Consider the following 10,758-nt stretch of genomic DNA (forward strand, 5'->3'; position numbering starts at 1 on the left):
CCTCGGGACCCCTGCCTCCGTTCAGCCCCGTTTCCCCCCCAACCACCATCCACACCCTCTCCCCCGACCACCACCCCAAACTCCCCAGCCCTTTAGCCAGCCCCTCCTGCTCCCTGCCCCCTTACCATGCTGCCTGGAGCACCAGTAGCTGGCAGCTCTACAGATGTGCCACCCGGCTGGAGCCAGGCTACGCTGCCACTGCCGCCTCCACCACCTAGCACAGAGACTGGGTCAGGCTGGGCTCTGCAGCTGCGCTGCCACAGGAGCTCACAGCCTCGCCGCCCAGAGCATTGCACCAGAGGCAGAGTGAGGGAACTGAGGCTGTGAGAGAGAGGGGACAGCAAGGGAGGGGCCAGGAGCTCAGGAGCTGGGCAGAACGGTCCCCATGGGCAGGATGTGACCCATGGGCCATAATTTGCCCATCCTGGCCTAATGGGTAGGGCTAGAGAGCCAAGGGTCAGAGTCAGAATCAGGAACCATACCAACAGTCAGAGCCAGTCAGAAGCCAGGATCAGAGGTGGATTGGGAAGCAAGATGAAGGAGCAGGGTGTGTCATAGCAGACTGCTGAGGATCCACCTAGTTGCACAGACAACTTCCTAGTGTTCCTACCAGGCTTAGGTAGTGCACCTGGGCCACACGGGCATCTTGGGAACACAGCCAATCAGGCCCTTTGTATGGGGCACATCCTGTGGTGCTTGGGTCCGCAAGGCTCAGAGCCAACTGCTGCTCTGCCAGAGCTGTCAGATGGTGGTGTAGATGTAACAGTTGCTCAGGGACCAGCAGGCCCAGGTTCTAGTGCTGTGGATCCTCACACTCTCCTTTGCCACAGCCACGGCATAAGAGTTTAAACATCTTCATGATGCAATCAGCCAGCATCACACACAGTTCTACCACCAGCACCCTAGTCATCTGAATGAAGGTTTTAAAGCTAAATCAGCATAATGCTGAGCAATCCCCTAACCCAGGACAGTGGTATACAATTTAGAGAAGCTTAGCAGACAGACAGACAAACTCAGTCCAGGTGGAAGCGGGAAAGCGATGCAAGTGGAGCAAGACAGTGAAGCCAAACGGATTGCAAGAAGGCTGATTTTGCCCCAGGAAACTGGAAGGCATATGTTTAAACACACACCACTGGAAACTATGATGGGGAGATGCTCAGTGGCATTTCCTGGAAAAAGACTAATTGTGGTTTCCCAAAGATCAGAGAAGCTAAATACTAGTTTAAGAAAAATGAATCTACACTTATATTTAGTTAGCAAACGAGTTTCTGTGGCTGGTTTGTCTTCTCCTCTATTGTAAATGGACACCTGTACAAGTAACTAGAGATAGGAAAGCTGGCTTGATAAACATTTCTGTTCTGTCCTTTTGGCAGTCTCTGTTTTTTTAAGTCATGCGGGTTTTCATTCTAGCAGGCAACTGCATGAGCATTCCATGGCCTTACTCAAGCGTGTAAAAGATAGTAGCTTTATTATGCTATTACTCTCACATATTTGCTGCTGTAAGAGATTCACTCTTGGGTAAGGCAGGCAGCAAGTGCTGCAGCTAGAGGCTTAAGAGTTTTCCAACCCCATTTTCTCAGACTGAATTTTTCTCCTTTCCATTTTTCTCCTTTCTTCTTACTTCCAGCTGCTGCTATCATAGAAGACATTTCCCCTTCTGATACGAGGATGCAGAATATCAGCGTCAGTCTACAAATGGGCTGGTGTCCCGTCATCTTCCCTATCAGAGTGAACTCATGCCTCAAACAGTGGATGTTGCCGGCAATGCAACTTTATAAATGCCATTAAAGTTCCTTCTGAAAAGTAGTTACTGGGCACGAACACTTAACATATGTACTGCCACCTGGAAATAGAGAGAGAGAGCCTGTGTGTGTCTATGTGTTGGGGAGGTCAACTGACTTATGGCACCCAAAAAAGAGTCTCAAAACTAATTGCCAAATAATTATAATAAAATTATTATTTCAATTGTATAGCATCTCTTAGCAGAGGATATCATAGCTATTTGCAAACATCAATTAATTAAGCCTCATACTCCTGAGAGTTAGTCAGCTAACTTTTGCCTATCTTGTTTAGATAATACAGTGATTCATGCTATAGAAAAATCTAAGTACTGATGTATTATTATTGAAGGCTCTGGATGCTAATGTTAAAAAATTATTAATATTAATTGCAGACTTGTCCACTATCATTCCTATATCTGGTTCAGCATTCTTCTTCCCTAGTTTCTGTCTCCTTCCAAAACTGTTCCAGATTATTTTGCCCTAGACCTGGCATTTTTCCAAGATGAATATGGTTTTATTATTTTCTGATGCTGTTCCTAATCCCTCTAGTAAATTAAGTGACACACTCAAGGTGATATCGGAAGTCAGTTTTCAAAATTGGAGATGGAACCCAGAATTTGTGCCTTCTAGTTCTGTGCTCCATCCATTACACCATTTTTTAACTCAGCTCTAAAAACCACTCAACTTTGTCCTCTTTGGGGTTCTTAAACATACACATGAGCACGGTCGGCTTTAGGAAGGGCGGGGCCCAATTCGAACAGTTTCAACGAGGCTCCGTCAGGGATGACTAAAAAAACCAAAACACACACATGTAAAAAAACACTTGGAGCTTGCACTCACCGGGTGGTGCTCTGAATCTTTGGCGGCACTTCAGCCGTGGGTCCTTCACTCACTCCAGGTCTTCGGCGGCACTGAAGGACCCACTACCAAAGTGCCGCCGAAGACCCAGAGCAAGCAAAGGATCCGTCACTAAAGTGTCGCCGAAGACCCGAAGCGCAGCCAGGTGAGTAAAAATTAAAAAGGCGCTTTTAGCCAGGGAAGGGATTCTTACTGGGTGCGGGGCCCTCTTAGGCACGGGGACCGATTCGGGGGAATTGGTGGAATAGCCCTAAAGCCGGCCCTGCACATGAGAACTGTGAATTAGGGAGGAGTAACTAATTTTGCCCTAATTATGTCCCTGTTTATCTTGAGCATTTAAATGGCCAAACTGTTGCTGTCATGGATAGAAAGAGCTGAGATCAGTCCTGCAAAGCTTCATGTGAGGAAGTACCCGTCACTTCAAAGAGATTTCCTCATCAGGAAGGCTTGCAGAATCAGTGTCTAAATCTTCATATGTCCGGACTGCTTCTTTTCCAATTGCGTTGGGTTTTTTACATGTTTGGTAACAGATATCAGTCTATGGAGTGGAATAATGACCACAGTCCCTCGGAACTAGGGATTGTACCACTGGATCCACATAAATGTGGGTTTTCAGCATCTCTGCTGGTCTACCCCCACAGTGGCTTTCTACACCAGGCTATGCAGGACCAGCATGGAGACCCTTTCCATGGCATGTAGGTTGAGTGCTGGCAAGGCTCAGACAGCAGATCTTAGGAGCAGCCTGTCTAAGGGGCTCCAATGGACTTGTGTGGGAGGATATTGTGATCTTGTATGGAGAACATTTCCTGACAAAGGTATTAAGCACTGAAAGTACAGTGAGAAAATAGATATGAATAATCTTTAACCAAAATAACATCCCCAAAGAAACTGAACATGTTTCAGCAGTGAGATAGACAAACTGGTAAAATTTATCCTTAACGTAAGCGCATGGAAATTAACGTAGCTCTCCATGACATACACTTGGTCTTTTATCAGCTAGGTTAGAGTGTTTGCTTCACTTGCTCTTATCTATTTAAGGTAACTATCAGCTTGATAACGAAGGACCTGATCCAAAGCCCACTGAAGTCAATGGGAGTTTTTTCCATTTACTTCAAGAGGTTTTTGGTCAGGTTCTAAATCCCAATAATAATGAGGGAAATTTAATAGTATTACATTAGCCACCAGATAACTTCCATATTTTTCAATGAATGCAGTGAAAAGATATCAAGGACAACTAAGAAAAAACAATCATATGAGAATTAAAATTCAGAGATTCTTCCTAAAATTAAACTGAGATCTATTTACAGAGTCAAACTGGTAAGACCTGATTGAGTATTGGCCTGATTCTGTTGTCATGCCCATTTTACACTGGTGTAACTCCACTGACTTAAACACGTACTCCTGACTCACACCAGAGAGACTGATCGGAGACTCAGGCCCTTGTGTTTGCTTTATTCATCCAAAAACCCGAAAGAACAATAAATTTCCCAAAATTTAGCTGTAAGATGCTCAACAAATGGAGGGCCTATTAAAACACCGCCCCCCTTTGTATGAAATAGGGGATAACATTTCCAAAACCACCTAAGCAATTTAGGAGGCTACATCCTCTTTTCAAAAGCGATTTATGCATTTAGGAGTCTAATTCCCTTAACTTTCAATGAAACTTAGGCTCTTAAGTCTCTTTGGACAATGGGACTTTTGAATATTTTACCTTAGGTCTAAATAGAAACTCAGAAATTACCAGAAAGAACACATTACCTGACCCTACTACAGGATCTGCAAGTCTGCAACTGTCTCCAACTTCACTAAATTAGCTCTGAAATGTCTGCCTTCATCAGAACTGCTCTGGGCACTGAGGTGCCCATGCCATGTTTGCCCCAGGCCCTCCCATCCTGTGCCTGTGACATGCCCAAACTGAGCAGGCAAGGGAGCGTCCTATTCTCTCTGTTTCAGGTACACGTCTACCTCAATATAATGCTGTCCTCGGGAGCCAAAAAATTTTACCACATTATAGGTGAAACCGTGTTATATCAAACTTGCTTTAATCCACTGGAGTGCGCAGCCCCACCCCCCCGGATCACTGCTTTACCGTGTTATATTTGAATTTGTGTTATATCAGGTCACGTTACATCGAGGTAGAGGTGTATTTCTACTTAAATATCTTTTAACCAGGAACTAAATGGTTCTACAATAGTCTTAAACACAGTTATTTTACACTCAGAGTTCTGCCTGTTAATGAAATCAGAAACAAGTTATGCAATGTAAAATTGACCAACGTCATCCCCAGAAATAGACAACCAATAAGCCTAACACAATGGCGACAGTGTAACATTGGTACTAATTACAGACAGACAGTAGCAGAGCTGAAGGGCTAGAATGCATAGCAAAGAGCAGATTTCTGGAATGAGCCAGGAACAAGACGTACTTGTAAAGCTAATACTTTGTGGGATGCCACTGTGAAGACAGTTTCACCATCTCCATCTCATACGCCGAGACCAGGATAGAGCCTCTTTAAATCGTTAGTGAAATTGCAGCATATCATTCTTTGAAAAGTTCTTCACAGCAGCATTCGTGCTAAAGTGCCTAGTATGGAAGCTGTATTCATAGCTTCCATAGCTCATCAAGCCATAGTAGATTCTACCAAAGTGTTAGACCCCCACTTAAACAAGTGTTGGACATGCTGCACTGGAGCCACGGTCAAAAAACTCTCAGCAAACCATCTTCTCCTGACCACATTTGGGGTCATGTTTCCACTGCTGCTGGGAGCCTCTAGCTGACTCCTTATTTGTATGCTGTCTCTCGGCTGCCCCACTCCCATGCCCTGTTTGTCTCCTACGGGGCAGAGCTTCAGTTGGTACAAGTCATCATAGCTCCACTGGCTTCAATGGAGCTATGTCATTTACCACTGGTGCAGAGTATGGGAGCCAGCAACCAAAGAGCAAATGACAGCAGGTACTCTCCTCCCCACTAAATCATCTCAGAAGCAGGGAGCACAAGAGATACAGGAGAGTGGAAGGAGGACTGTGAGGAGGACATGAGAATAGAAACAGGAGATACAGCACTAGGAGACGATGGAAGCAGAGAAAAATGTGGAGTGGGGACAAGAAAAGGGAGAGCACAAGGCATGGGACTAAAACACACAAACAAAAACAGAAGGGCAGTAAGGGTTGCCACCTGCCTAGGTTTTCCCAGGATTGTCCGTTTTTTGAGGGAGCTGTCCTGAGAAACCTGTAAGGGTGCTCAGACACACTGCCAAATGTCCAGTGTTCTGGGCTCAGCATCTTCCTGGATAGCCTGGGGTTTTGTACTTCAGAGGTGGCAACCATAAAGGATAGATATGGAACCACTGGGGCTTTGACAGCAGAGCATGTGGACCTAGAAGTGATGGAAAGAAAGAGAGCAATGGGGTGGGTTTGAGGGAAAGCCAAAAGATGAAAGATCAGCTTCGCTGATGGCTTGAAAAGAACCATTTATGCCTAGACTGTACTTGGCTACTCCCTTGCCTTACATGGGAGAGGGTACAAGGAGCTGCCCAGCAGATGGTCACAATTAGTCTCTGCCCACCCTGGTGCACATATTCTGCTCCCCTTCTCCGCCCCCAGCTGGTGGGGAAGCAGCAGGGTAGTGCCCCTCCACACACACACACATATATAGGCTGCCCATGCAGAGGGGTGTACGCAGTACCTCTTGTGGCTCCAGAGCAGACGCCCTTCAACAAGCACACACTATTTACTTTCTTGTCATCTGGCTAGCTGCAGCCCTCCCCCGCCTCCCATGCCAATTGCTTGTCATGAGCAGGAGTAATCTGTCTGCGCCAATATGGAGTGTGCATGCATAAGTATGTGGGTTATTCCCCCTGTGCCCTAACCCTGCTCTGGAATGCCCCTTTGCCCTAATCCTGCGTGCTAACCCTGCTCTGGAATGCCCCTTTGCCCTAACCCTGTGCACTAACCCTGCTCTGGAATGCCCCTTTGCAGCTCAGGTCTGGGTGGAACCTGCAGAGCACTTCCCTCTGCGTTCAGAAAGGAGCCACAATCAGCACAAAACCATGCCTTAAATTCCCGCATCCCCATCCAGTGACTGTGGGTTCACAGCGTGGGTCTAATCTCTTAACGCACACACACATACACAGAGAGTTAATATTTCCTAGGAAAGCAGGTTTTTGCCAGACACAGCAGGGTAAGCAAAATGGGTTGCATTAGTCAAAATGATTGAACCGCTCATCTGAATAAAGGAAATAGCATTGCTATTGTGTGTTATTTACCCAACAACATTATAGCAATGCTCAAGTAATCATTTCCTAATGTCTCTATTGACCAAAACCCAGCACTTCCTAAAGATCTAATCCTGTTATCATATGCCAGTTTTTCTAACTAGAGAAAGTGATTGATTACAATTAGAACTACTCATTAATATTCAAAAATAGCTTAATAATGAATAAATGCCAGTCTCCTCCTCCCTCCTGCCTTCTCCCACTAAAGCTTGAACAATGCCTGCTGGTTCTCTCTGCATCCTGCCCAATATGCCCTTTCCCCAGCATATGAAAGAACTATACTGTGTCTAAAATAACGTGTTTAAATTCTGCCTCCAGTGGAATATTGCTTCTCTGAGAGCTCAGACAGACAGAAGTGAATGATACTCTTTTATTAAGAACATTTTTCTGACAGAAAGTCTGATTTTTGGACTTTAAATGGTCAGGCACAAACTCCATTTTGGACTCAGACCTGTAAATCCTGCTTCTTGGCAGGGGGTTAGACTAGATGAACCTCATGGTACCTTCTAGCCCTATGTTCTATGATTCCAAATGCTTATCAACCTGTGTTACTGTACTCACATGATTAGTCTCCGTGTTCTATGAGATTACCCATGCAAGCAAAATTACCCATATGTTTATAAGATATGCCTACTCATTATGTCACTTTGTCCCCCTCCAGTGTTAGAGAGCTATGAGCCTGCTACAGCCATTGGAAGAAAGCTGCATCCTGTAGCTCAGGCAGTTGTGCCTCATGTATTAAGATCCAGAAGTCCCAGGGCCAAGTTAGTTGGTGTTAGACCAGTGGTCCATATAGCCCAGTATCCTGTCTTCCAAGTGTGGCCAATGCCAAGTGCTTCAGAAGGAATGAACAGAACAGTTAATCATCAAATGATACATCCCTTGTTGTCCAGTTCCAGCATCTGGCAGTCAGAGGCTTAGGGACACCCAGAGCATGGGATTGTATCCCTGACCATTTTGCGTAATAGCCATTGATGGACCTTCCTAATTCTTTTTTGAACCCACTTATATTTTTGGCCTTCACAACATCCCCGGCAATCAGTTCCACAGGTTGACTGTGTCTTGTGTAAGGAAGTACTTCCTTTTGTTTGTTTTAAACATGATGCCTACTAATTTAATTAGGTGACCTCTGGTTCTTGAGTTATGTGAAGGGGTAAAAAACACTTCCTTATTTATTTTTCTCCACACCATTTATGATTTTATAGATCTCTATTATATTCCCCCCCTTAATCATCTCTTTTCCAAGCTGAACATTCCCAGTTTTTTTCATCTCTCCTTGCATGGAAGCTGTTCCAGTCCTTTAATCACTTTTGTTTCCCTTCTCTGTACCGTTTCAATTTTTAATACATCTTTTTTGAGAAGGGCAATCAGAACTGCATTCAGTAATCAAGGTGCGGGCATACTAGGGATTTATATCGTGGCATTATGATATTTTCTGTCTTATTGTCTATCCCTTTCCCAGTGGTTCCTAACATTCTGTTCACTTTTTTGAACTGCTCAGTGAGTCGCTGCTCATTGAGTGGAAGTTTTCTGAGTATTATCCACAATGACTCCACAATCTCTTTCACGAGTGGTAACAGCTTATTTAGATCCCATCACTTTGTATGTGTAGTTGGGATTATGTTTTCCAATATGCATAACTTTCTGTTTATCAACACCAAATACCTGTCAAGTATCAGAGGGGTAGCGGTGTTAGTCTGGATCTGTAAAAGCAGCAAAAAGTCTTGTGGCACTTTATAGACTAACAGACGTATTGGAGCATGAGCTTTCATGGGTGAATAGCCTCTTCGTTGGATGCATGTCACCCACAAAAGCTCGTGCTCCAATACATCTGTTAGTCTATAAGGTGCCACAGGACTCTTTACGAAATACCTGCCATTTTATTGTCCAGGCACCTGGTTTTGTGGGATTCTTTTGTAACTCTTTGCAGTATGTTTTGGATTTAACTATCTTGAGTAATTTTGTACCATCTGCAAACTTTTCCACCTCACAGTTTACCCATTTTTCAAGATCGTTTATGAATATGTTGAGCAGCACAGGGCCCAGTACAGATCCTCGGTGAACCCCACTATTTGCTTCTTTCTACTGTGAAAATTGACTGTTAATTTTACTCTTTATTTCCTATATTTTAACCAGTTTACTGACCCATCAGAGGACTTTTTCTCTTATTCTCTTACTGCCTACTTTGCTTAAGACCCTTTGGTGAGGGACCTTGTCAAACACTTTCTGAAAATCCAAGTATGGTATATCCATTTTGTGATGCTACATACTGTGTGGAAGGTGGCCATCTACAGTAATATGGTTGCCACTTTTACAAAAGTGTGATAAATCTTGTACAAAGTATGCCTTGTAAAGTATCACTGGAAAAATTATAATGTGCTGTGTATTATTATCTAGTTATAAGGTGTGTTTCAATGTTGTGTATGGAGTTATGAAATTTTGCTATGTGGTTATAACTCAAACCAATTGCAAGTTTGGGAAATGGCCACAGGTTAGCTCTTCCAGAGTAACAAAAGATCTATAAACAAACACTCCTGCTTGTCAGTCCCAGAGACACCTCCTACATCACTTCCACACAGAAGAGGCAGGCAAAGATTTGAAAATTCAAATGAAGGGCTGGTGGAAGAGCAGGTGGACTTTGGAGCTGTGTAACCCACCATGTAGCCAATGAAGACCTAACTCCATGGCACAGCCAGGATTTTTCTAGAAAAGGGGGAAAGATATAAAAGGAAAGAACAAAGACCCCTGATTACCTCTTTCCTACCTCACCTCTGGAATAATTTACCTTTGACAAGGAAAATTCTGAACAAAAGTCTGAGGGCCCCAATACTATTTGGGCAAATCCAGAGAGACTGATAAAAAACTAGCAGATATAACATCCCTGCTAGCATTTTGGATTTACAAGCTTTAATTCATGTATTTACCTATCTAGCTATTGCATAGAACTGGAAGGGACCTTCAAAGGTCATCAAGTCCAGCCCCCTGTCTTCACTAACAGGACCAAGTACTGATTTTGCCCCAGATCCCTAAGTGGCCCCCTCAAGGATTGAATTTACAACCCTGGGTTTAGAAGGCCAATGCTCAAACCACTGAGCTATCCCTCCCCTGTTTTAAACCTCTGAATAATTCTAATTTCTTTCTTAGCTAATAAACTTTAATTGGTTACTGAAGTAACTAGCTGGCAGCCTTATCTTTGGTGAGATTATGAGCATCTAGTGACCTGGGGTGAATGACTGATCCTTTGGGATTGAGAGTAACCTAATCATAGGTGCTGGAACTAGAGGAGATGGGGGTGCTGCCGCATGCCGGCTTAAAGTGGTCTTCATCATACCCAGGGTTTACAGTTTGGTTCAATGGCTCTCAGCATCCCCACTATGAAAATTGTTCCAGCACCCTTGAACCTAATGCGTAGTGATTTCTGGTTTTAATAACCTTTCATCACAGTAGTCCAGTGAAGCTGGGTGGTAAATGAGACTGGAAAGCTAAGGGGACTGTCAGTGGCTTTATGGTGAGCTAGTAAAGTGACCCAGGAGCACACAAATACTGTTGGCTTGGTTAAATCTAACTATAGAATATACCACTAGTTTGGGAGTGTTTGTCCAGTTTAGACAGTCTCCTTGTCAAGTGATGGAAATAGGCCATTTTCATTACCACTACAAACAGTTCTTTTTCTCTACTGCTGACAACAGCTCACCTTAACTGATCACTCTCCTTACAGTGTGTATGGCAACATTCATTGTTTCACGTTCACTCGTGTGTATGTGTGTGTGTGTGTGTGTGTGTGTGTGTGTGTGTGTGTGTGTGTGTGTGTGTGTGTGTGTGTGTGTGTGTGTGTGTGTGTGTGTG

The 10,758-nt window shown here is 44.1% G+C and overlaps 1 protein-coding gene across 2 annotated transcripts in view; it reads right to left on the reverse strand.

Moving 5' to 3' along the window:
* Nucleotides 1–10,758, reverse strand: part of TMCC3 (transmembrane and coiled-coil domain family 3) — a 255,832-nt gene that overhangs the window by 141,335 nt on the left and 103,739 nt on the right. The gene's annotated exons all lie outside the window — the stretch shown is intronic.

The sequence above is a fragment of the Chelonoidis abingdonii genome, chromosome 1 (assembly GCF_003597395.2).
Source record: "Chelonoidis abingdonii isolate Lonesome George chromosome 1, CheloAbing_2.0, whole genome shotgun sequence".
NCBI lineage: Eukaryota > Metazoa > Chordata > Testudines > Testudinidae > Chelonoidis > Chelonoidis abingdonii.